This window comes from Pelobates fuscus, chromosome 1 (genome assembly GCF_036172605.1).
Source record: "Pelobates fuscus isolate aPelFus1 chromosome 1, aPelFus1.pri, whole genome shotgun sequence".
Lineage (NCBI taxonomy): Eukaryota > Metazoa > Chordata > Amphibia > Anura > Pelobatidae > Pelobates > Pelobates fuscus.
Window position 1 is genome coordinate 129,215,728 of NC_086317.1, and position 25,758 is coordinate 129,241,485.

The 25,758-nt window shown below is 39.4% G+C and overlaps 24 non-coding genes across 24 annotated transcripts; all 24 read left to right on the forward strand.

The window, feature by feature from the left end:
* Window positions 1-410: 410 nt before the first annotated feature.
* TRNAS-GCU (transfer RNA serine (anticodon GCU)) lies at window positions 411-492 on the forward strand. Its single transcript has one exon. It is a non-coding gene; the product is annotated as a tRNA-Ser (tRNA).
* Window positions 493-2,018: 1,526 nt separating this feature from the next.
* TRNAS-GCU (transfer RNA serine (anticodon GCU)) lies at window positions 2,019-2,100 on the forward strand. Its single transcript has one exon. It is a non-coding gene; the product is annotated as a tRNA-Ser (tRNA).
* A 599-nt stretch (window positions 2,101-2,699) lies between these two features.
* TRNAS-GCU (transfer RNA serine (anticodon GCU)) lies at window positions 2,700-2,781 on the forward strand. Its single transcript has one exon. It is a non-coding gene; the product is annotated as a tRNA-Ser (tRNA).
* Window positions 2,782-3,380: 599 nt separating this feature from the next.
* Window positions 3,381-3,462, forward strand: TRNAS-GCU (transfer RNA serine (anticodon GCU)). The gene has a single exon. It is a non-coding gene; the product is annotated as a tRNA-Ser (tRNA).
* Window positions 3,463-4,061: 599 nt separating this feature from the next.
* On the forward strand, window positions 4,062-4,143 carry TRNAS-GCU (transfer RNA serine (anticodon GCU)). Its single transcript has one exon. It is a non-coding gene; the product is annotated as a tRNA-Ser (tRNA).
* A 1,526-nt stretch (window positions 4,144-5,669) lies between these two features.
* TRNAS-GCU (transfer RNA serine (anticodon GCU)) lies at window positions 5,670-5,751 on the forward strand. The gene has a single exon. It is a non-coding gene; the product is annotated as a tRNA-Ser (tRNA).
* A 599-nt stretch (window positions 5,752-6,350) lies between these two features.
* On the forward strand, window positions 6,351-6,432 carry TRNAS-GCU (transfer RNA serine (anticodon GCU)). The gene has a single exon. It is a non-coding gene; the product is annotated as a tRNA-Ser (tRNA).
* A 599-nt stretch (window positions 6,433-7,031) lies between these two features.
* Window positions 7,032-7,113, forward strand: TRNAS-GCU (transfer RNA serine (anticodon GCU)). Its single transcript has one exon. It is a non-coding gene; the product is annotated as a tRNA-Ser (tRNA).
* A 1,264-nt stretch (window positions 7,114-8,377) lies between these two features.
* TRNAS-GCU (transfer RNA serine (anticodon GCU)) lies at window positions 8,378-8,459 on the forward strand. The gene has a single exon. It is a non-coding gene; the product is annotated as a tRNA-Ser (tRNA).
* Window positions 8,460-9,042: 583 nt separating this feature from the next.
* TRNAS-GCU (transfer RNA serine (anticodon GCU)) lies at window positions 9,043-9,124 on the forward strand. Its single transcript has one exon. It is a non-coding gene; the product is annotated as a tRNA-Ser (tRNA).
* Window positions 9,125-10,158: 1,034 nt separating this feature from the next.
* On the forward strand, window positions 10,159-10,240 carry TRNAS-GCU (transfer RNA serine (anticodon GCU)). The gene has a single exon. It is a non-coding gene; the product is annotated as a tRNA-Ser (tRNA).
* A 599-nt stretch (window positions 10,241-10,839) lies between these two features.
* TRNAS-GCU (transfer RNA serine (anticodon GCU)) lies at window positions 10,840-10,921 on the forward strand. The gene has a single exon. It is a non-coding gene; the product is annotated as a tRNA-Ser (tRNA).
* Window positions 10,922-11,520: 599 nt separating this feature from the next.
* On the forward strand, window positions 11,521-11,602 carry TRNAS-GCU (transfer RNA serine (anticodon GCU)). Its single transcript has one exon. It is a non-coding gene; the product is annotated as a tRNA-Ser (tRNA).
* A 1,519-nt stretch (window positions 11,603-13,121) lies between these two features.
* On the forward strand, window positions 13,122-13,203 carry TRNAS-GCU (transfer RNA serine (anticodon GCU)). The gene has a single exon. It is a non-coding gene; the product is annotated as a tRNA-Ser (tRNA).
* Window positions 13,204-14,496: 1,293 nt separating this feature from the next.
* TRNAS-GCU (transfer RNA serine (anticodon GCU)) lies at window positions 14,497-14,578 on the forward strand. The gene has a single exon. It is a non-coding gene; the product is annotated as a tRNA-Ser (tRNA).
* Window positions 14,579-15,177: 599 nt separating this feature from the next.
* On the forward strand, window positions 15,178-15,259 carry TRNAS-GCU (transfer RNA serine (anticodon GCU)). The gene has a single exon. It is a non-coding gene; the product is annotated as a tRNA-Ser (tRNA).
* A 1,672-nt stretch (window positions 15,260-16,931) lies between these two features.
* Window positions 16,932-17,013, forward strand: TRNAS-GCU (transfer RNA serine (anticodon GCU)). Its single transcript has one exon. It is a non-coding gene; the product is annotated as a tRNA-Ser (tRNA).
* Window positions 17,014-17,612: 599 nt separating this feature from the next.
* On the forward strand, window positions 17,613-17,694 carry TRNAS-GCU (transfer RNA serine (anticodon GCU)). The gene has a single exon. It is a non-coding gene; the product is annotated as a tRNA-Ser (tRNA).
* A 589-nt stretch (window positions 17,695-18,283) lies between these two features.
* Window positions 18,284-18,365, forward strand: TRNAS-GCU (transfer RNA serine (anticodon GCU)). Its single transcript has one exon. It is a non-coding gene; the product is annotated as a tRNA-Ser (tRNA).
* Window positions 18,366-18,964: 599 nt separating this feature from the next.
* Window positions 18,965-19,046, forward strand: TRNAS-GCU (transfer RNA serine (anticodon GCU)). The gene has a single exon. It is a non-coding gene; the product is annotated as a tRNA-Ser (tRNA).
* An 845-nt stretch (window positions 19,047-19,891) lies between these two features.
* TRNAS-GCU (transfer RNA serine (anticodon GCU)) lies at window positions 19,892-19,973 on the forward strand. The gene has a single exon. It is a non-coding gene; the product is annotated as a tRNA-Ser (tRNA).
* Window positions 19,974-21,924: 1,951 nt separating this feature from the next.
* TRNAS-GCU (transfer RNA serine (anticodon GCU)) lies at window positions 21,925-22,006 on the forward strand. Its single transcript has one exon. It is a non-coding gene; the product is annotated as a tRNA-Ser (tRNA).
* A 599-nt stretch (window positions 22,007-22,605) lies between these two features.
* Window positions 22,606-22,687, forward strand: TRNAS-GCU (transfer RNA serine (anticodon GCU)). Its single transcript has one exon. It is a non-coding gene; the product is annotated as a tRNA-Ser (tRNA).
* Window positions 22,688-23,283: 596 nt separating this feature from the next.
* On the forward strand, window positions 23,284-23,365 carry TRNAS-GCU (transfer RNA serine (anticodon GCU)). The gene has a single exon. It is a non-coding gene; the product is annotated as a tRNA-Ser (tRNA).
* The last annotated feature ends 2,393 nt before the right edge of the window (window positions 23,366-25,758 follow it).

A 25,758-nucleotide genomic window follows, 5' to 3' on the forward strand; every position in this document is an offset into this window, starting at 1 on the left:
TACCTATAGCATAACAATAATGCTTGTCTTAAAAACAACTTATTCAAACAAAAATTCACATTATTATCATCCCCAATCTGTAACTGTAAAAATAACGCAAATTAGAGCTCAAATCAAAATTATTTTGATTGAGTCCAGAAAACAAGAGCACACCATGTCTTTTCCTCACCTCGGCAAAGAGAACCAATTTGCCCTGACACTTGACGGCAAAATCAACAGGAAAAAAGCACACATTTTTCCCCCCGATGTGTAGTGCATAACACTAAGGCTTGTCTTAAAAACAACTAACACAAACAAAAATTCACATTATTATCATCCCCAATCTGTAACTGTAAAAATAACACAAATTAGAGATACGGCCACCGTGCACTTCAACGACTGCATCAAACAGCATGCGTGCGCCATCGTCTGACGAGGTGGCCGAGTGGTTAAGGCGATGGACTGCTAATCCATTGTGCTCTGCACGCATGGGTTCGAATCCCATCTTCGTCGACTTTTCTACAAAACTCTGTTCCTCAGAGAACTTTGTAAACTCACGTTACTGTCTGTGTTAGTCAACCGTCATTTATTTGCAAGGCTATTTTAATGGAGGGTCCAGGGAATTTTTACACCATAAATAGGCACAGAGTCGCATTCATGGCAGTTCCACAAGTTGGAAATAAGCACCATTTTTCCCATTGATACCTATAGCATAACAATAATGCTTGTCTTAAAAACAACTTATTCAAACAAAAATTCACATTATTATCATCCCCAATCTGTAACTGTAAAAATAACGCAAATTAGAGCTCAAATCAAAATTATTTTTATTGAGTCCAGAAAACAAGAGCACACCATGTCTTTTCCTCACCTCGGCAAAGAGAACCAATTTGCCCTGACACTTGATGGCAAAATCGACAGGAAAAAAGCACACATTTTCCCCCCCGATGTGTAGTGCATAACACTAAGGCTTGTCTTAAAAACAACTAACACAAACAAAAATTCACATTATTATCATCCCCAATCTGTAACTGTAAAAATAACGCAAATTTGAGCTCAAATCAAAATTATTTTGATTGAGTCCAGAAAACAAGAGCACACCATGTCTTTTCCTCACCTCGGCAAAGAGAACCAATTTGCCCTGACACTTGACGGCAAAATCGACAGGAAAAAAGCACACATTTTATCCCCCGATGTGTAGTGCATAACACTAAGGCTTGTCTTAAAAACAACTAACACAAACAAAAATTCACATTATTATCATCCCCAATCTGTAACTGTAAAAATAACACAAATTAGAGATACGGCCACCGTGCACTTCACCGACTGCGTCAAACAGCATGCGTGCGCCACTGTCAGACGAGGTGGCCGAGTGGTTAAGGCGATGGACTGCTAATCCATTGTGCTCTGCACGCATGGGTTCGAATGCCATCTTCGTCGACTTTTCTACAAAACTCTGTTCCTCAGAGAACTTTGTAAACTCACGTTACTGTCTGTGTTAGTCAACTATCATTTATTTGCACGGCTATTTTAATGGAGGGTCCAGGGAATTTTTACACCATAAATAGGCACAGAGTCGCATTCATGGCAGTTCCACAAGTTGGAAATAAGCACCATTTTTCCCATTGATACCTATAGCATAACAATAATGCTTGTCTTAAAAACAACTTATTCAAACAAAAATTCACATTATTATCATCCCCAATCTGTAACTGTAAAAATAACGCAAATTAGAGCTCAAATCAAAATTATTTTGATTGAGTCCAGAAAACAAGAGCACACCATGTCTTTTCCTCACCTCGGCAAAGAGAACCAATTTGCCCTGACACTTGACGGCAAAATCGACAGGAAAAAAGCACACATTTTTCCACCCGATGTGTAGTGCATAACAATAAGGCTTGTCTTAAAAACAACTAACACAAACAAAAATTCACATTATTATCATCCCCAATCTGTAACTGTAAAAATAACACAAATTAGAGATACGGCCACCGTGCACTTCACCGACTGCGTCAAACAGCATGCGTGCGCCACTGTCAGACGAGGTGGCCGAGTGGTTAAGGCGATGGACTGCTAATCCATTGTGCTCTGCACGCATGGGTTCGAATCCCATCTTCGTCGACTTTTCTACAAAACTCTGTTCCTCAGAGAACTTTGTAAACTCACGTTACTGTCTGTGTTAGTCAACTGTCATTTATTTACAAGGCTATTTTAATGGAGGGTCCAGGGAATTTTTAAACCATAAATAGGCACAGAGTCGCATTCATGGCAGTTCCACAAGTTGGAAATAAGCACCATTTTTCCCATTGATACCTATAGCATAACAATAATGCTTGTCTTAAAAACAACTTATTCAAACAAAAATTCACATTATTATCATCCCCAATCTGTAACTGTAAAAATAACGCAAATTAGAGCTCAAATCAAAATTATTTTGATTGAGTCCAGAAAACAAGAGCACACCAAGACTTTTCCTCACCTCGGCAAAGAGAACCAATTTGCCCTGACACTTGACGGCAAAATCGACAGGAAAAAAGCACACATTTTTCCCCCCGATGTGTAGTGCATAACACTAAGGCTTGTCTTAAAAAAAACTAACACAAACAAAAATTCACATTATTATCATCCCCAATCTGTAACTGTAAAAATAACACAAATTAGAGATACGGCCACCGTGCACTTCACCGACTGCGTCAAACAGCATGCGTGCGCCACTGTCAGACGAGGTGGCCGAGTGGTTAAGGCGATGGACTGCTAATCCATTGTGCTCTGCACGCATGGGTTCGAATCCCATCTTCGTCGACTTTTCTACAAAACTCTGTTCCTCAGAGAACTTTGTAAACTCACGTTACTGTCTGTGTTATTCAACCGTCATTTATTTGCAATGCTATTTTAATGGAGGGTCCAGGGAATTTTTACCCCATAAATAGGCACAGAGTCGCATTCATGGCAGTTCCACAAGTTGGAAATAAGCACCATTTTTCCCATTGATACCTATAGCATAACAATAATGCTTGTCTTAAAAACAACTTATTCAAACAAAAATTCACATTATTATCATCCCCAATCTGTAACTGTAAAAATAACGCAAATTAGAGCTCAAATCAAAATTATTTTGATTGAGTCCAGAAAACAAGAGCACACCATGTCTTTTCCTCACCTCGGCAAAGAGAACCAATTTGCCCTGACACTTGACGGCAAAATCGACAGGAAAAAAGCACACATTTTTCCCCCCGATGTGTAGTGCATAACACTAAGGCTTGTCTTAAAAACAACTAACACAAACAAAAATTCACATTATTATCATCCCCAATCTGTAACTGTAAAAATAACACAAATTAGAGATACGGCCACCGTGCACTTCACCGACTGCGTCAAACAGCATGCGTGCGCCACTGTCAGACGAGGTGGCCGAGTGGTTAAGGCGATGGACTGCTAATCCATTGTGCTCTGCACGCATGGGTTCGAATCCCATCTTCGTCGACTTTTCTACAAAACTCTGTTCCTCAGAGAACTTTGTAAACTCACGTTACTGTCTGTGTTAGTCAACCGTCATTTATTTGCAATGCTATTTTAATGGAGGGTCCAGGGAGTTTTTACACCATAAATAGGCACAGAGTCGCATTCATGGCAGTTCCACAAGTTGGAAATAAGCACCATTTTTCCCATTGATACCTATAGCATAACAATAATGCTTGTCTTAAAAACAACTTATTCAAACAAAAATTCACATTATTATCATCCCCAATCTGTAACTGTAAAAATAACGCAAATTAGAGCTCAAATCAAAATTATTTTGATTGAGTCCAGAAAACAAGAGCACACCATGTCTTTTCCTCACCTCGGCAAAGAGAACCAATTTGCCCTGACACTTGACGGCAAAATCGACAGAAAAAAAGCACACATTTTTCCCCCCGATGTGTAGTGCATAACACTAAGGCTTGTCTTAAAAACAACTAACACAAACAAAAATTCACATTATTATCATCCCCAATCTGTAACTGTAAAAATAACACAAATTAGAGATACGGCCACCGTGCACTTCAACGACTGCATCAAACAGCATGCGTGCGCCATCGTCAGACGAGGTGGCCGAGTGGTTAAGGCGATGGACTGCTAATCCATTGTGCTCTGCACGCATGGGTTCGAATCCCATCTTCGTCGACTTTTCTACAAAACTCTGTTCCTCAGAGAACTTTGTAAACTCACGTTACTGTCTGTGTTAGTCAACCGTCATTTATTTGCAAGGCTATTTTAATGGAGGGTCCAGGGAATTTTTACACCATAAATAGGCACAGAGTCGCATTCATGGCAGTTCCACAAGTTGGAAATAAGCACCATTTTTCCCATTGATACCTATAGCATAACAATAATGCTTGTCTTAAAAACAACTTATTCAAACAAAAATTCACATTATTATCATCCCCAATCTGTAACTGTAAAAATAACGCAAATTAGAGCTCAAATCAAAATTATTTTTATTGAGTCCAGAAAACAAGAGCACACCATGTCTTTTCCTCACCTCGGCAAAGAGAACCAATTTGCCCTGACACTTGATGGCAAAATCGACAGGAAAAAAGCACACATTTTCCCCCCCGATGTGTAGTGCATAACACTAAGGCTTGTCTTAAAAACAACTAACACAAACAAAAATTCACATTATTATCATCCCCAATCTGTAACTGTAAAAATAACGCAAATTTGAGCTCAAATCAAAATTATTTTGATTGAGTCCAGAAAACAAGAGCACACCATGTCTTTTCCTCACCTCGGCAAAGAGAACCAATTTGCCCTGACACTTGACGGCAAAATCGACAGGAAAAAAGCACACATTTTATCCCCCGATGTGTAGTGCATAACACTAAGGCTTGTCTTAAAAACAACTAACACAAACAAAAATTCACATTATTATCATCCCCAATCTGTAACTGTAAAAATAACACAAATTAGAGATACGGCCACCGTGCACTTCACCGACTGCGTCAAACAGCATGCGTGCGCCACTGTCAGACGAGGTGGCTGAGTGGTTAAGGCGATGGACTGCTAATCCATTGTGCTCTGCACGCATGGGTTCGAATGCCATCTTCGTCGACTTTTCTACAAAACTCTGTTCCTCAGAGAACTTTGTAAACTCACGTTACTGTCTGTGTTAGTCAACTGTCATTTATTTGCACGGCTATTTTAATGGAGGGTCCAGGGAATTTTTACACCATAAATAGGCACAGAGTCGCATTCATGGCAGTTCCACAAGTTGGAAATAAGCACCATTTTTCCCATTGATACCTATAGCATAACAATAATGCTTGTCTTAAAAACAACTTATTCAAACAAAAATTCACATTATTATCATCCCCAATCTGTAACTGTAAAAATAACGCAAATTAGAGCTCAAATCAAAATTATTTTGATTGAGTCCAGAAAACAAGAGCACACCATGTCTTTTCCTCACCTCGGCAAAGAGAACCAATTTGCCCTGACACTTGACGGCAAAATCGACAGGAAAAAAGCACACATTTTTCCACCCGATGTGTAGTGCATAACAATAAGGCTTGTCTTAAAAACAACTAACACAAACAAAAATTCACATTATTATCATCCCCAATCTGTAACTGTAAAAATAACACAAATTAGAGATACGGCCACCGTGCACTTCACCGACTGCGTCAAACAGCATGCGTGCGCCACTGTCAGACGAGGTGGCCGAGTGGTTAAGGCGATGGACTGCTAATCCATTGTGCTCTGCACGCATGGGTTCGAATCCCATCTTCGTCGACTTTTCTACAAAACTCTGTTCCTCAGAGAACTTTGTAAACTCACGTTACTGTCTGTGTTAGTCAACCGTCATTTATTTGCAATGCTATTTTAATGGAGGGTCCAGGGAGTTTTTACACCATAAATAGGCACAGAGTCGCATTCATGGCAGTTCCACAAGTTGGAAATAAGCACCATTTTTCCCATTGATACCTATAGCATAACAATAATGCTTGTCTTAAAAACAACTTATTCAAACAAAAATTCACATTATTATCATCCCCAATCTGTAACTGTAAAAATAACGCAAATTAGAGCTCAAATCAAAATTATTTTGATTGAGTCCAGAAAACAAGAGCACACCATGTCTTTTCCTCACCTCGGCAAAGAGAACCAATTTGCCCTGACACTTGACGGCAATATCGACAGGAAAAAAGAACACATTTTTCCCCCCGATGTGTAGTGCATAACACTAAGGCTTGTCTTAAAAACAACTAACACAAACAAAAATTCACATTATTATCATCCCCAATCTGTAACTGTAAAAATAACACAAATTAGAGATACGGCCACCGTGCACTTCACCGACTGCGTCAAACAGCATGCGTGCGCCACTGTCAGACGAGGTGGCCGAGTGGTTAAGGCGATGGACTGCTAATCCATTGTGCTCTGCACGCATGGGTTCGAATCCCATCTTCGTCGACTTTTCTACAAAACTCTGTTCCTCAGAGAACTTTGTAAACTCACGTTACTGTCTGTGTTAGTCAACCGTCATTTATTTGCAAGGCTATTTTAATGGAGGGTCCAGGGAATTTTTACACCATAAATAGGCACAGAGTCGCATTCATGGCAGTTCCACAAGTTGGAAATAAGCACCATTTTTCCCATTGATACCTATAGCATAACAATAATGCTTGTCTTAAAAACAACTTATTCAAACAAAAGTTCACATTATTATCATCCCCAATCTGTAACTGTAAAAATAACGCAAATTAGAGCTCAAATCAAAATTATTTTGATGGAGTCCAGAAAACAAGAGCACACCATGTCTTTTCCTCACCTCGGCAAAGAGAACCAATTTGCCCTGACACTTGACGGCAAAATCGACAGGAAAAAAGCACACATTTTTCCCCCCGATGTGTAGTGCATAACACTAAGGCTTGTCTTAAAAACAACTAACACAAACAAAAATTCACATTATTATCATCCCCAATCTGTAACTGTAAAAATAACACAAATTAGAGATACGGCCACCGTGCACTTCACCGACTGCGTCAAACAGCATGCGTGCGCCACTGTCAGACGAGGTGGCCGAGTGGTTAAGGCGATGGACTGCTAATCCATTGTGCTCTGCACGCATGGGTTCGAATCCCATCTTCGTCGACTTTTCTACAAAACTCTGTTCCTCAGAGAACTTTGTAAACTCACGTTACTGTCTGTGTTAGTCAACCGTCATTTATTTGCAAGGCTATTTTAATGGAGGGTCCAGGGAATTTTTACACCATAAATAGGCACAGAGTCGCATTCATGGCAGTTCCACAAGTTGGAAATAAGCACCATTTTTCCCATTGATACCTATAGCATAACAATAATGCTTGTCTTAAAAACAACTTATTCAAACAAAAATTCACATTATTATCATCCCCAATCTGTAACTGTAAAAATAACGCAAATTAGAGCTCAAATCAAAATTATTTTGATTGAGTCCAGAAAACAAGAGCACACCATGTCTTTTCCTCACCTCGGCAAAGAGAACCAATTTGCCCTGACACTTGACGGCAAAATCGACAGGAAAAAAGCACACATTTTTCCCCCCGATGTGTAGTGCATAACACTAAGGCTTGTCTTAAAAACAACTAACACAAACAAAAATTCACATTATTATCATCCCCAATCTGTAACTGTAAAAATAACACAAATTAGAGATACAGCCACCGTGCACTTCACCGACTGCGTCAAACAGCATGCATGCGTCACTGTTAGACGAGGTGGCCGAGTGGTTAAGGCGATGGACTGCTAATCCATTGTGCTCTGCACGCATGAGTTCAAATCCCATCTTCGTCGACTTTTCTACAAAACTCTGTTCCTCAGAGAACTTTGTAAACTCATGTTACTGTCTGTGTTAGTCAACCGTCATTTATTTGCAAGGCTATTTTAATGGAGGGTCCAGGGAATTTTTACACCATAAATAGGCACAGAGTCCACAAGTTGGAAAATAAGCATAATTTTTCCCATTGATACCTATAGCATAACAATAATGCTTGTCTTAAAAACAACTTATTCAAACAAAAATTCACATTATTATCATCCCCAACTGTAACTGTAAAAATAACGCAAATTAGAGCTCAAATCAAAATTATTTTGATTGAGTCCAGAAAACAAGAGCACACCATGTCTTTTTCTCACCTCGGCAAAGAGAACCAATTTGCCCTGACACTTGACGGCAAAATCGACAGGAAAAAAGCACACATTTTTCCCCCCGATGTGTAGTGCATAACACTAAGGCTTGTCTTAAAAACAACTAACACAAACAAAAATTCACATTATTATCATCCCCAATCTGTAACTGTAAAAATAACACAAATTAGAGATACGGCCACCGTGCACTTCACCGACTGCGTCAAACAGCATGCGTGCGCCACTGTCAGACGAGGTGGCCGAGTGGTTAAGGCGATGGACTGCTAATCCATTGTGCTCTGCACGCATGGGTTCGAATCCCATCTTTGTCGACTTTTCTACAAAACTCTAATCCTCAGAGAACTTTGTAAACTCACGTTACTGTCTGTGTTAGTCAACCGTCATTTATTTGCAAGGCTATTTTAATGGAGGGTCCAGGGAATTTTTACACCATAAATAGGCACAGAGTCCACAAGTTGGAAAATAAGCATAATTTTTCCCATTGATACCTATAGCATAACAATAATGCTTGTCTTAAAAACAACTTATTCAAACAAAAATTCACATTATTATCATCCCCAACTGTAACTGTAAAAATAACGCAAATTAGAGCTCAAATCAAAATTATTTTGATTGAGTCCAGAAAACAAGAGCACACCATGTCTTTTTCTCACCTCGGCAAAGAGAACCAATTTGCCCTGACACTTGACGGCAAAATCGACAGGAAAAAAGCACACATTTTCCCCCCCGATGTGTATTGCATAACACTAAGGCTTGTCTTAAAAACAACTAACACAAACAAAAATTCACATTATTATCATCCCCAATCTGTAACTGTAAAAATAACACAAATTAGAGATACGGCCATCGTGCACTTCACCGACTGCGTCAAACAGAATGCGTGCGCCACTGTCAGACGAGGTGGCCGAGTGGTTAAGGCGATGGACTGCTAATCCATTGTGCTCTGCACGCATGGGTTCGAATCCCATCTTCGTCGACTTTTCTACAAAACTCTGTTCCTCAGAGAACTTTGTAAACTCACGTTACTGTCTGTGTTAGTCAACCGTCATTTATTTGCAAGGCTATTTTAATGGAGGGTCCAGGGAATTTTTACACCATAAATAGGCACAGAGTCGCATTCATGGCAGTTCCACAAGTTGGAAATAAGCACCATTTTTCCCATTGATACCTATAGCATAACAATAATGCTTGTCTTAAAAACAACTTATTCAAACAAAAATTCACATTATTATCATCCCCAATCTGTAACTGTAAAATAAACGCAAATTAGAGCTCAAATCAAAATTATTTTGATTGAGTCCAGAAAACAAGAGCACACCATGTCTTTTCCTCACCTCGGCAAAGAGAACCAATTTGCCCTGACACTTGATGGCAAAATCGACAGGAAAAAAGCACACATTTTTCCCCCCGATGTGTATTGCATAACACTAAGGCTTGTCTTAAAAACAACTAACACAAACAAAAATTTACATTATTATCATCCCCAATCTGTAACTGTAAAAATAACACAAATTCGAGATACGGCCACCGTGCACTTCACCGACTGCGTCAAACAGCATGCGTGCGTCACTGTCAGACGAGGTGGCCGAGTGGTTAAGGCGATGGACTGCTAATCCTTTGTGCTCTGCACGCATGAGTTCGAATCCCATCTTCGTCGACTTTTCTACAAAACTCTGTTCCTCAGAGAACTTTGTAAACTCACGTTACTGTCTGTGTTAGTCAACCGTCATTTATTTGCAAGGCTATTTTAATGGAGGGTCCAGGGAATTTTTACACCATAAATAGGCACAGAGTCGCATTCATGGCAGTTCCACAAGTTGGAAATAAGCACCATTTTTCCCATTGATACCTATAGCATAACAATAATGCTTGTCTTAAAAACAACTTATTCAAACAAAAATTCACATTATTATCATCCCCAATCTGTAACTGTAAAAATAACACAAATTAGAGATACGGCCACCGTGCACTTCACCGACTGCGTCAAACAGCATGCGTGCGCCACTGTCAGACGAGGTGGCCGAGTGGTTAAGGCGATGGACTGCTAATCCATTGTGCTCTGCACGCATGGGTTCGAATCCCATCTTCGTCGACTTTTCTACAAAACTCTAATCCTCAGAGAACTTTGTAAACTCACGTTACTGTCTCTGTTAGTCAACCGTCATTTATTTGCAAGGCTATTTTAATGGAGGGTCCAGGGAATTTTTACACCATAAATAGGCACAGAGTCGCATTCATGGCAGTTCCACAAGTTGGAAATAAGCACCATTTTTCCCATTGATACCTATAGCATAACAATAATGCTTGTCTTAAAAACAACTTATTCAAACAAAAAATCACATTATTATCATCCCCAATCTGTAACTGTAAAAATAACGCAAATTAGAGCTCAAATCAAAATTATTTTGATTGAGTCCAGAAAACAAGAGCACACCATGTCTTTTCCTCACCTCGGCAAAGAGAACCAATTTGCCCTGACACTTGACGGCAAAATCGACAGGAAAAAAGCACACATTTTTCCCCCCGATGTGTAGTGCATAACACTAAGGCTTGTCTTAAAAACAACTAACACAAACAAAAATTCACATTATTATCATCCCCAATCTGTAACTGTAAAAATAACACAAATAAGAGATACGGCCACCGTGCACTTCACCGACTGCGTCAAACAGCATGCGTGCGTCACTGTCAGACGAGGTGGCCGAGTGGTTAAGGCGATGGACTGCTAATCCATTGTGCTCTGCACGCATGGGTTCGAATCCCATCTTCGTCGACTTTTCTACAAAACTCTGTTCCTCAGAGAACTTTGTAAACTCATGTTACTGTCTGTGTTAGTCAACCGTCATTTATTTGCAAGGCTATTTTAATGGAGGGTCCAGGGAATTGTTACACCATAAATAGGCACAGAGTCGCATTCATGGCAGTTCCACAAGTTGGAAATAAGCACCATTTTTCCCATTGATACCTATAGCATAACAATAATGCTTGTCTTAAAAACAACTTATTCAAACAAAAATTCACATTATTATCATCCCCAATCTGTAACTGTAAAAATAACGCAAATTAGAGCTCAAATCAAAATTATTTTGATTGAGTCCAGAAAACAAGAGCACACCATGTCTTTTCCTCACCTCGGCAAAGAGAACCAATTTGCCTTGACACTTGACGGCAAAATCGACAGGAAAAAAGCACACATTTTTCCCCCCGATGTGTAGTGCATAACACTAAGGCTTGTCTTAAAAACAACTAACACAAACAAAAATTCACATTATTATCATCCCCAATCTGTAACTGTAAAAATAACACAAATTAGAGATACGGCCACCGTGCACTTCACCGACTGCGTCAAACAGCATGCGTGCGCCACTGTCAGACGAGGTGGCCGAGTGGTTAAGGCGATGGACTGCTAATCCATTGTGCTCTGCACGCATGGGTTCGAATCCCATCTTCGTCGACTTTTCTACAAAACTCTGTTCCTCAGAGAACTTTGTAAACTCACGTTACTGTCTGTGTTAGTCAACTGTCATTTATTTGCAAGGCTATTTTAATGGAGGGTCCAGGGAATTTTTACACCATAAATAGGCACAAATTCATGGCAGTTCCACAAGTTGCAAATAAGCACCATTTTTCCCATTGATACCTATAGCATAACAATAATGCTTGTCTTAAAAACAACTTATTCAAACAAAAATTCACATTATTATCATCCCCAATCTGTAACTGTAAAAATAACGCAAATTAGAGCTCAAATCAAAATTATTTTGATGGAGTCCAGAAAACAAGAGCACACCATGTCTTTTCCTCACCTCGGCAAAGAGAACCAATTTGCCCTGACACTTGACGGCAAAATCGACAGGAAAAAAGCACACATTTTTCCCCCCGATGTGTAGTGCATAACACTAAGGCTTGTCTTAAAAACAACTAACACAAACAAAAATTCACATTATTATCATCCCCAATCTGTAACTGTAAAAATAACACAAATTAGAGATACGGCCACCGTGCACTTCACCGACTGCGTCAAACAGCATGCGTGCGCCACCGTCAGACGAGGTGGCCGAGTGGTTAAGGCGATGGACTGCTAATCCATTGTGCTCTGCACGCATGGGTTCGAATCCCATCTTTGTTGACTTTTCTACAAAACTCTGTTCCTCAGAGAACTTTGTAAACTCACGTTACTGTCTGTGTTAGTCAACCGTCATTTATTTGCAAGGCTATTTTAATGGAGGGTTCAGGGAATTTTTACACCATAAATAGGCACAGAGTCGCATTCATGGCAGTTCCACAAGTTGGAAATAAGCATCATTTTTCCCATTGATACCTATAGCATAACAATAATGCTTGTCTTAAAAACAACTTATTCAAACAAAAATTCACATTATTATCATCCCCAATCTGTAACTGTAAAAATAACGCAAATTAGAGCTCAAATCAAAATTATTTTGATTGAGTCCAGAAAACAAGAGCACACCATGTCTTTTCCTCACCTCGGCAAAGAGAACCAATTTGCCTTGACACTTGACGGCAAAATCGACAGGAAAAAAGCACACATTTTTCCCCCCGATGTGTAGTGCATAACACTAAGGCTTGTCTTAAAAACAACTAACACAAACAAAAATTCACATTATTATCATCCCCAATCTGTAACTGTAAAAATAACACAAATTAGAGCTCAAATCAAAATTATTTTGATTGAGTCCAGAAAACAAGAGCACACCATGTCTTTTCCTCACCTCGGCAAAGAGAACCTATTTGCCCTGACACTTGACGGCAAAATTAACAGAAAAAAGCACACATTTTTTCCCCCGATGTGTAGTGCATAACACTAAGGCTTGTCTTAAAAACAACTAACACGAACAAAAATTCACATTATTATCATCCCCAATCTGTAACTGTAAAAATAACACAAATTAGAGATACGGCCACCGTGCACTTCACCGACTGCGTCTAACAGCATGCGTGCGCCACTGTCAGACGAGGTGGCCGAGTGGTTAAGGCGATGGACTGCTAATCCATTGTGCTCTGCACGCATGGGTTCGAATCCCATCTTCGTCGACTTTTCTACAAAACTCTGTTCCTCAGAGAACTTTGTAAACTCACGTTACTGTCTTTGTTAGTCAACCGTCATTTATTTGCAAGGCTATTTTAATGGAGGGTCCAGGGAATTTTTACACCATAAATAGGCACAGAGTCGCATTCATGGCAGTTCCACAAGTTGGAAATAAGCACCATTTTTCCAATTGATACCTATAGCATAACAATAATGCTTGTCTTAAAAACAACTTATTCAAACAAAAATTCACATTATTATCATCCCCAATCTGTAACTGTAAAAATAACGCAAATTAGAGCTCAAATCAAAATTATTTTGATTGAGTCCAGAAAACAAGAGCACACCATGTCTTTTCCTCACCTCGGCAAAGAGAACCGATTTGCCCTGACACTTGACGGCAAAATCGACAGGAAAAAGCACACATTTTTCCCCCCGATGTGTAGTGCATAACACTAAGGCTTGTCTTAAAAACAACTAACATAAACAAAAATTCACATTATTATCATCCCCAATCTGTAACTGTAAAAATAACAAAAATTCACATTATTATCATCCCCAATCTGTAACTGTAAAAATAACGCAAATTAGAGCTCAAATCAAAATTATTTTGATTGAGTCCAGAAAACAAGAGCACACCATGTCTTTTCCTCACCTCGGCAAAGAGAACCAATTTGCCCTGACACTTGACGGCAAAATCGACAGGAAAAAAGCACACATTTTTCCCCCCGATGTGTAGTGCATAACACTAAGGCTTGTCTTAAAAACAACTAACACAAACAAAAATTCACATTATTATCATCCCCAATCTGTAACGGTAAAAATAGGCACAGAGTCGCATTCATGGCAGTTCCACAAGTTGGAAATAAGCACTATTTTTCCCATTGATACCTATAGCATAACAATAATGCTTGTCTTAAAAACAACTTATTCAAACAAAAATTCACATTATTATCATCCCCAATCTGTAACTGTAAAAATAACGCAAATTAGAGCTCAAATCAAAATTATTTTGATTGAGTCCAGAAAACAAGAGCACACCATGTCTTTTCCTCACCTCGGCAAAGAGAACCAATTTGCCCTGACACTTGACGGCAAAATCGACAGGAAAAAAGCACACATTTTCCCCCCCGATGTGTAGTGCATAACAATAAGGCTTGTCTTAAAAACAACTAACACAAACAAAAATTCACATTATTATCATCCCCAATCTGTAACTGTAAAAATAACACAAATTAGAGATACGGCCACCGTGCACTTCACCGACTGCGTCAAACAGCATGCGTGCGCCACTGTCAGACGAAGTGGCCGAGTGGTTAAGGCGATGGACTGCTAATCCATTGTGCTCTGCACGCATGGGTTCGAATCCCATCTTCGTCGACTTTTCTACAAAACTCTGTTCCTCAGAGAACTTTGTAAACTCACGTTACTGTCTGTGTTAGTCAACCGTCATTTATTTGCAAGGCTATTTTAATGGAGGGTCCAGGGAATTTTTACACCATAAATAGGCACAGAGTCGCATTCATGGCAGTTCCACAAGTTGGAAATAAGCACCATTTTTCCCATTGATACCTATAGCATAACAATAATGCTTGTCTTAAAAACAACTTATTCAAACAAAAATTCACATTATTATCATCCCCAATCTGTAACTGTAAAAATAACGCAAATTAGAGCTCAAATCAAAATTATTTTGATTGAGTCCAGAAAACAAGAGCACACCATGTCTTTTCCTCACCTCGGCAAAGAGAACCAATTTGCCCTGACACTTGACGGCAAAATCGACAGGAAAAAAGCACACATTTTTCCCCCCGATGTGTAGTGCATAACACTAAGGCTTGTCTTAAAAACAACTAACACAAACAAAAATTCACATTATTATCATCCCCAATCTGTAACTGTAAAAATAACACAAATTAGAGATACGGCCACCGTGCACTTCACCGACGGCGTCAAACAGCATGCGTGCGCCACTGTAAGACGAGGTGGCCGAGTGGTTAAGGCGATGGACTGCTAATCCATTGAGCTCTGCACGCATGGGTTCGAATCCCATCTTCGTCGACTTTTTTACAAAACTCTGTTCCTCAGAGAACTTTGTAAACTCACGTTACTGTCTGTGTTAGTCAACCGTAATTTATTTGCAAGGCTATTTTAATGGAGGGTCCAGGGAATTTTTACACCATAAATAGGCATAAATGGCAGTTCCACAAGTTGGAAATAAGCACCATTTTTCCTATTGATACCTATAGCATAACAATAATGCTTGTCTTAAAAACGACTTATTCAAACAAAAATTCACATTATTATCATCCCCAATCTGTAACTGTAAAAATAACGCAAATTAGAGCTCAAATCAAAATTATTTTGATTGAGTCCAGAAAACAAGAGCACACCAAGACTTTTCCTCACCTCGGCAAAGAGAACCAATTTGCCCTGACACTTGACGGCAAAATCGACAGGAAAAAAGCACACATTTTTCCCCCCGATGTGTAGTGCATAACACTAAGGCTTGTCTTAAAAACAACTAACACAAACAAAAATTCACATTATTATCATCCCCAATCTGTAACTGTAAAAATAACACAAATTAGAGATACGGCCACCGTGCACTTCACCGACTGTGTCAAACAGCATGCGTGCGCCACTGTCAGACGAGGTGGCCGAGTGGTTAAGGCGATGGACAGCTAATCCATTGTGCTCTGCACGCATGGGTTCGAATCCCATCTTCGTCGACTTTTCTACAAAACTCTGTTCCTCAGAGAACTTTGTAAACTCACGTTACTGTCTGTGTTATTCAACCGTCATTTATTTGCAAGGCTATTTTAATGGAGGGTCCAGGGAATTTTTACCCCAAAAATAGGCACAGAGTCGCATTCATGGCAGTTCCACAAGTTGGAAATAAGCACCATTTTTCCCATTGATACCTATAGCATAACAATAATGCTTGTCTTAAAAACAACTTATTCAAACAAAAATTCACATTATTATCATCCCCAATCTGTAACTGTAAAAATAACGCAAATTAGAGCTCAAATCAAAATTATTTTGATTGAGTCCAGAAAACAAGAGCACACCATGTCTTTTCCTCACCTCGGCAAAGAGAACCAATTTGCCCTGACACTTGACGGCAAAATCGACAGGAAAAAAGCACACATTTTTCCCCCCGATGTGTAGTGCATAACACTAAGGCTTGTCTTAAAAACAACTAACACAAACAAAAATTCACATTATTATCATCCCCAATCTGTAACGGTAAAAATAGGCACAGAGTCGCATTCATGGCAGTTCCACAAGTTGGAAATAAGCACCATTTTTCCCATTGATACCTATAGCATAACAATAATGCTTGTCTTAAAAACAACTTATTCAAACAAAAATTCACATTATTATCATCCCCAATCTGTAACTGTAAAAATAACGCAAATTAGAGCTCAAATCAAAATTATTTTGATTGAGTCCAGAAAACAAGAGCACACCATGTCTTTTCCTCACCTCGGCAAAGAGAACCAATTTGCCCTGACACTTGACGGCAAAATCGACAGGAAAAAAGCACACATTTTCCCCCCCGATGTGTAGTGCATAACAATAAGGCTTGTCTTAAAAACAACTAACACAAACAAAAATTCACATTATTATCATCCCCAATCTGTAACTGTAAAAATAACACAAATTAGAGATACGGCCACCGTGCACTTCACCGACTGCGTCAAACAGCATGCGTGCGCCACTGTCAGACGAGGTGGCTGAGTGGTTAAGGCGATGGACTGCTAATCCATTGTGCTCTGCACGCATGGGTTCGAATCCCATCTTCGTCGACTTTTCTACAAAACTCTGTTCCTCAGAGAACTTTGTAAACTCACGTTACTGTCTGTGTTAGTCAACCGTCATTTATTTGCAAGGCTATTTTAATGGAGGGTCCAGGGAATTTTTACACCATAAATAGGCACAGAGTCGCATTCATGGCAGTTCCACAAGTTGGAAATAAGCACCATTTTTCCCATTGATACCTATAGCATAACAATAATGCTTGTCTTAAAAACAACTTATTCAAACAAAAATTCACATTATTATCATCCCCAATCTGTAACTGTAAAAATAACGCAAATTAGAGCTCAAATCAAAATTATTTTGATTGAGTCCAGAAAACAAGAGCACACCATGTCTTTTCCTCACCTCGGCAAAGAGAACCAATTTGCCCTGACACTTGACGGCAAAATCGACAGGAAAAAAGCACACATTTTTCCCCCCGATGTGTAGTGCATAACACTAAGGCTTGTCTTAAAAACAACTAACACAAACAAAAATTCACATTATTATCATCCCCAATCTGTAACTGTAAAAATAACACAAATTAGAGATACGGCCACCGTGCACTTCACCGACGGCGTCAAACAGCATGCGTGCGCCACTGTAAGACGAGGTGGCCGAGTGGTTAAGGCGATGGACTGCTAATCCATTGAGCTCTGCACGCATGGGTTCGAATCCCATCTTCGTCGACTTTTTTACAAAACTCTGTTCCTCAGAGAACTTTGTAAACTCACGTTACTGTCTGTGTTAGTCAACCGTAATTTATTTGCAAGGCTATTTTAATGGAGGGTCCAGGGAATTTTTACACCATAAATAGGCATAAATGGCAGTTCCACAAGTTGGAAATAAGCACCATTTTTCCTATTGATACCTATAGCATAACAATAATGCTTGTCTTAAAAACGACTTATTCAAACAAAAATTCACATTATTATCATCCCCAATCTGTAACTGTAAAAATAACGCAAATTAGAGCTCAAATCAAAATTATTTTGATTGAGTCCAGAAAACAAGAGCACACCAAGACTTTTCCTCACCTCGGCAAAGAGAACCAATTTGCCCTGACACTTGACGGCAAAATCGACAGGAAAAAAGCACACATTTTTCCCCCCGATGTGTAGTGCATAACACTAAGGCTTGTCTTAAAAACAACTAACACAAACAAAAATTCACATTATTATCATCCCCAATCTGTAACTGTAAAAATAACACAAATTAGAGATACGGCCACCGTGCACTTCACCGACTGCGTCAAACAGCATGCGTGCGCCACTGTCAGACGAGGTGGCCGAGTGGTTAAGGCGATGGACTGCTAATCCATTGTGCTCTGCACGCATGGGTTCGAATCCCATCTTCGTCGACTTTTCTACAAAACTCTGTTCCTCAGAGAACTTTGTAACCTCACGTTACTGTCTGTGTTATTCAACCGTCATTTATTTGCAAGGCTATTTTAATGGAGGGTCCAGGGAATTTTTACCCCAAAAATAGGCACAGAGTCGCATTCATGGCAGTTCCACAAGTTGGAAATAAGCACCATTTTTCCCATTGATACCTATAGCATAACAATAATGCTTGTCTTAAAAACAACTTATTCAAACAAAAATTCACATTATTATCATCCCCAATCTGTAACTGTAAAAATAACGCAAATTAGAGCTCAAATCAAAATTATTTTGATTGAGTCCAGAAAACAAGAGCACACCATGTCTTTTCCTCACCTCGGCAAAGAGAACCAATTTGCCCTGACACTTGACGGCAAAATCGACAGGAAAAAAGCACACATTTTTTCCCCCGATGTGTAGTGCATAACACTAAGGCTTGTCTTAAAAACAACTAACACGAACAAAAATTCACATTATTATCATCCCCAATCTGTAACTGTAAAAATAACACAAATTAGAGATACGGCCACCGTGCACTTCACCGACTGCGTCAAACAGCATGCGTGCGCCACTGTCAGACGAGGTGGCCGAGTGGTTAAGGCGATGGACTGCTAATCCATTGTGCTCTGCACGCATGGGTTCGAATCCCATCTTCGTCGACTTTTCTACAAAACTCTGTTCCTCAGAGAACTTTGTAAACTCACGTTACTGTCTGTGTTAGTAAACCGTCATTTATTTGCAAGGCTATTTTAATGGAGGGTCCAGGGAATTTTTACACCATAAATAGGCACAGAGTCGCATTCATGGCAGTTCCACAAGTTGGAAATAAGCACCATTTTTCCCATTGATACCTATAGCATAACAATAATGCTTGTCTTAAAAACAACTTATTCAAACAAAAATTCACATTATTATCATCCCCAATCTGTAACTGTAAAAATAACGCAAATTAGAGCTCAAATCAAAATTATTTTGATTGAGTCCAGAAAACAAGAGCACACCATGTCTTTTCCTCACCTCGGCAAAGAGAACCAATTTGCCCTGACACTTGACGGCAAAATCGACAGGAAAAAAGCACACATTTTTTCCCCCGATGTGTAGTGCATAACACTAAGGCTTGTCTTAAAAACAACTAACACAAACAAAAATTCACATTATTATCATCCCCAATCTGTAACTGTAAAAATAACACAAATTAGAGCTCAAATCAAAATTATTTTGATTGAGTCCAGAAAACAAGAGCACACCATGTCTTTTCCTCACCTCGGCAAAGAGAACCAATTTGCCCTGACACTTGACGGCAAAATCGACAGGAAAAAAGCACACATTTTTTCCCCCGATGTGTAGTTCATAACACTAAGGCTTGTCTTAAAAACAACTAACACGAACAAAAATTCACATTATTATCATCCCCAATCTGTAACTGTAAAAATAACACAAATTAGAGATACGGCCACCGTGCACTTCACCGACTGCGTCAAACAGCATGCGTGCGCCACTGTCAGACGAGGTGGCCGAGTGGTTAAGGCGATGGACTGCTAATCCATTGTGCTCTGCACGCATGGGTTCGAATCCCATCTTCGTCGACTTTTCTACAAAACTCTGTTCCTTAGAGAACTTTGTAAACTCACACTACTGTCTGTGTTAGTCAACCGTCATTTATTTGCAAGGCTATTTTAATGGAGGGTCCAGGGAATTTTTACACCATAAATAGGCACAGAGTTGCATTCATGGCAGTTCCACAAGTTGGAAATAAGCACCATTTTTCCCATTGATACCTATAGCATAACAATAATGCTTGTCTTAAAAACAACTTATTCAAACAAAAATTCACATTATTATCATCCCCAATCTGTAACTGTAAAAATAACGCAAATTAGAGCTCAAATCAAAATTATTTTGATTGAGTCCAGAAAACAAGAGCACACCATGTCTTTTCCTCACCTCGGCAAAGAGAACCAATTTGCCCTGACACTTGACGGCAAAATCGACAGGAAAAAAGCACACATTTTTCCCCCCGATGTGTAGTGCATAACACTAAGGCTTGTCTTAAAAAAAACTAACACAAACAAAAATTCACATTATTATCATCCCCAATCTGTAACTGTAAAAATAACACAAATTAGAGATACGGCCACCGTGCACTTCACCGACGGCGTCAAACAGCATGCGTGCGCCACTGTAAGACGCGGTGGCCGAGTGGTTAAGGCGATGGACTGCTAATCCATTGTGCTCTGCACGCATGGGTTCGAATCCCATCTTCGTCTACTTTTCTACAAAACTCTGTTCCTCAGAGAACTTTTTAAACTCACGTTACTGTCTGTGTTAGTCAACCGTCATTTATTTGCAAGGCTATTTTAATGGAGGGTCCAGGGAATTTTTACACCATAAATAGGCACAGAGTCGCATTCATGGCAGTTCCACAAGTTGGAAATAAGCACCATTTTTCCCATTGATACCTATAGCATAACAATAATGCTTGTCTTAAAAACAACTTATTCAAACAAAAATTCACATTATTATCATCCCCAATCTGTAACTGTAAAAATAACGCAAATTAGAGCTCAAATCAAAATTATTTTGATTGAGTCCAGAAAAAAAGAGCACACCATGTCTTTTCCTCACCTCGGCAAAGAGAACCAATTTGCCCTGACACTTGACGGCAAAATCGACAGGAAAAAAGCACACATTTTTCCCCCCGATGTGTAGTGCATAACACTAAGGCTTGTCTTAAAAACAACTAACACAAACAAAAATTCACATTATTATCATCCCCAATCTGTAACTGTAAAAATAACATAAATTAGAGATACGGCCACCGTGCACTTCACCGACTGCGTCAAACAGCATGCGTGCACCACTGTCAGACGAGGTGGCCGAGTGGTTAAGACGATGGACTGCTAATCCATTGTGCTCTGCACGCATGGGTTCGAATCCCATCTTCGTCGACTTTTTTACAAAACTCTGTTCCTCAGAGAACTTTGTAAACTCACGTTACTGTCTGTGTTAGTCAACCGTAATTTATTTGCAAGGCTATTTTAATGGAGGGTCCAGGGAATTTTTACACCATAAATAGGCATAAATGGCAGTTCCACAAGTTGGAAATAAGCACCATTTTTCCTATTGATACCTATAGCATAACAATAATGCTTGTCTTAAAAACAACTTATTCAAACAAAAATTCACATTATTATCATCCCCAATCTGTAACTGTAAAAATAACGCAAATTAGAGCTCAAATCAAAATTATTTTGATTGAGTCCAGAAAACAAGAGCACACCAAGACTTTTCCTCACCTCGGCAAAGAGAACCAATTTGCCCTGACACTTGACGGCAAAATCAACAGGAAAAAAGCACACATTTTTCCCCCCGATGTGTAGTGCATAACACTAAGGCTTGTCTTAAAAACAACTAACACAAACAAAAATTCACATTATTATCATCCCCAATCTGTAACTGTAAAAATAACACAAATTAGAGATACGGCCACCGTGCACTTCACCGACTGCGTCAAACCGCATGCGTGCGCCACTGTCAGACGAGGTGGCCGAGTGGTTAAGGCGATGGACTGCTAATCCATTGTGCTCTGCACGCATGGGTTCGAATCCCATCTTCGTCGACTTTTCTATAAAACTCTGTTCCTCAGAGAACTTTGTAAACTCACGTTACTGTCTGTGTTAGTCAACTGTCATTTATTTGCAAGGCTATTTTAATGGAGGGTCCAGGGAATTTTTACCCCATAAATAGGCACAGAGTCGCATTCATGGCAGTTCCACAAGTTGGAAATAAGCACCATTTTTCCCATTGATACCTATAGCATAACAATAATGCTTGTCTTAAAAACAACTTATTCAAACAAAAATTCACATTATTATCATCCCCAATCTGTAACTGTAAAAATAACGCAAATTAGAGCTCAAATCAAAATTATTTTGATTGAGTCCAGAAAACAAGAGCACACCATGTCTTTTCCTCACCTCGGCAAAGAGAACCAATTTGCCCTGACACTTGACGGCAAAATCGACAGGAAAAAAGCACACATTTTTCCCCCCGATGTGTAGTGCATAACACTAAGGCTTGTCTTAAAAACAACTAACACAAACAAAAATTCACATTATTATCATCCCCAATCTGTAACTGTAAAAATAACACAAATTAGAGATACGGCCACCGTGCACTTCACCAACTGCGTCAAACAGCATGCGTGCGCCACTGTCAGACGAGGTGGCCGAGTGGTTAAGGCGATGGACTGCTAATCCATTGTGCTCTGCACGCATGGGTTCGAATCCCATCTTTGTCGACTTTTCTACAAAACTCTGTTCCTCAGTGAACTTTGTAAACTCACGTTACTGTCTGTGTTATTCAACTGTCATTTATTTGCAAGGCTATTTTAATGGAGGGTCCAGGGAATTTTTACCCCATAAATAGGCACAGAGTCGCATTCATGGCAGTTCCACAAGTTGGAAATAAGCACCATTTTTCCCATTGATACCTATAGCATAACAATAATGCTTGTCTTAAAAACAACTTATTCAAACAAAAATTCACATTATTATCATCCCCAATCTGTAACTGTAAAAATAACGCAAATTAGAGCTCAAATCAAAATTATTTTGATTGAGTCCAGAAAACAAGAGCACACCATGTCTTTTCCTCACCTCGGCAAAGAGAACCAATTTGCCCTGACACTTGACGGCAAAATCAACAGGAAAAAAGCACACATTTTTCCCCCCGATGTGTAGTGCATAACACTAAGGCTTGTCTTAAAAACAACTAACACAAACAAAAATTCACATTATCATCCCCAATCTGTAACTGTAAAAATAACACAAATTAGAGATACGGCCACCGTGCACTTCACCGACTGCGTCAAACAGCATGCGTGCGCCACTGTCAGACGAGGTGGCCGAGTGGTTAAGGCGATGGACTGCTAATCCATTGTGCTCTGCACGCATGGGTTCGAATCCCATCTTCGTCGACTTTTCTACAAAACTCTGTTCCTCAGAGAACTTTGTAAACTCACGTTACTGTCTGTGTTATTCAACCGTCATTTATTTGCAAGGCTATTTTAATGGAGGGTCCAGGGAATTTTTACCCCATAAATAGGCACAGAGTCGCATTCATGGCAGTTCCACAAGTTGGAAATAAGCACCATTTTTCCCATTGATACCTATAGCATAACAATAATGCTTGTCTTAAAAACAACTTATTCAAACAAAAATTCACATTATTATCATCACTAATCTGTAACTGTAAAAATAACGCAAATTAGAGCTCAAATCAAAATTATTTTGATTGAGTCCAGAAAACAAGAGCACACCATGTCTTTTCCTCACCTCGGCAAAGAGAACCAATTTGCCCTGACACTTGACGGCAAAATCGACAGGAAAAAAGCACACATTTTTCCCCCCGATGTGTAGTGCATAACACTAAGGCTTGTCTTAAAAACAACTAACACAAACAAAAATTCACATTATTATCATCCCCAATCTGTAACTGTAAAAATAGGCACAGAGTCGCATTCATGGCAGTTCCACAAGTTGGAAATAAGCACCATTTTTCCCATTGATACCTATAGCATAACAATAATGCTTGTCTTAAAAACAACTTATTCAAACAAAAATTCACATTATTATCATCCCCAATCTGTAACTGTAAAAATAACGCAAATTAGAGCTCAAATCAAAATTATTTTGATTGAGTCCAGAAAACAAGAGCACACCATGTCTTTTCCTCACCTCGGCAAAGAGAACCAATTTGCCCTGACACTTGACGGCAAAATCGACAGAAAAAAAGCACACATTTTTCCCCCCGATGTGTAGTGCATAACACTAAGGCTTGTCTTAAAAACAACTAACACAAACAAAAATTCACATTATTATCATCCCCAATCTGTAACTGTAAAAATAACACAAATTAGAGATACGGCCACCGTGCACTTCACCGACTGCGTCTAACAGCATGCGTTCACCACTGTCAGACGAGGTGGCCGAGTGGTTAAGGCGATGGACTGCTAATCCATTGTGCTCTGCATGCATGGGTTCGAATCCCATCTTCGTCGACTTTTCTACAAAACTCTGTTCCTCAGAGAACTTTGTAAACTCACGTTACTGTCTGTGTTAGTCAACTGTCATTTATTTGCTAGGCTATTTTAATGGAGGGTCCAGGGAATTTTTACACCATAAATAGGCACAAATTCATGGCAGTTCCACAAGTTGCAAATAAGCACCATTTTTCCCATTGATACCTATAGCATAACAATAATGCTTGTCTTAAAAACAACTTATTCAAACAAAAATTCACATTATTATCATCCCCAATCTGTAACTGTAAAAATAACGCAAATTAGAGCTCAAATCAAAATTATTTTAATGGAGTCCAGAAAACAAGAGCACACCATGTCTTTTCCTCACCTCGGCAAAGAGAACCAATTTGCCCTGACACTTGACGGCAAAATCGACAGGAAAAAAGCACACATTTTTCCCCCCGATGTGTAGTGCATAACACTAAGGCTTGTCTTAAAAACAACTAACACAAACAAAAATTCACATTATTATCATCCCCAATCTGTAACTGTAAAAATAACACAAATTAGAGCTCAAATCAAAATTATTTTGATTGAGTCCAGAAAACAAGAGCACACCATGTCTTTTCCTCACCTCGGCAAAGAGAACCAATTTGCCCTGACACTTGACGGCAAAATCGACAGGAAAAAAGCACACATTTTATCCCCCGATGTGTAGTGCATAACACTAAGGCTTGTCTTAAATACAACTAACACGAACAAAAATTCACATTATTATCATCCCCAATCTGTAACTGTAAAAATAACACAAATTAGAGATACGGCCACCGTGCACTTCACCGACTGCGTCTTACAGCATGCATGCGCCACTGTCAGACGAGGTGGCCGAGTGGTTAAGGCGATGGACTGCTAATCCATTGTGCTCTGCATGCATGGGTTCAAATCCCATCTTCGTCGACTTTTCTACAAAACTCTGTTCCTCAGAGAACTTTGTAAACTCACGTTACTGTCTGTGTTAGTCAACTGTCATTTATTTGCAAGGCTATTTTAATGGAGGGTCCAGGGAATTTTTACACCATAAATAGGCACAGAGTCGCATTCATGGCAGTTCCACAAGTTGGAAATAAGCACCATTTTTCCCATTGATACCTATAGCATAACAATAATGCTTGTCTTAAAAACAACTTATTCAAACAAAAATTCACATTATTATCATCCCCAATCTGTAACTGTAAAAATAACGCGAATTTGAGCTCAAATCAAAATTATTTTGATTGAGTCCAGAAAACAAGAGCACACCATGTCTTTTCCTCACCTCGGCAAAGAGAACCAATTTGCCCTGACAC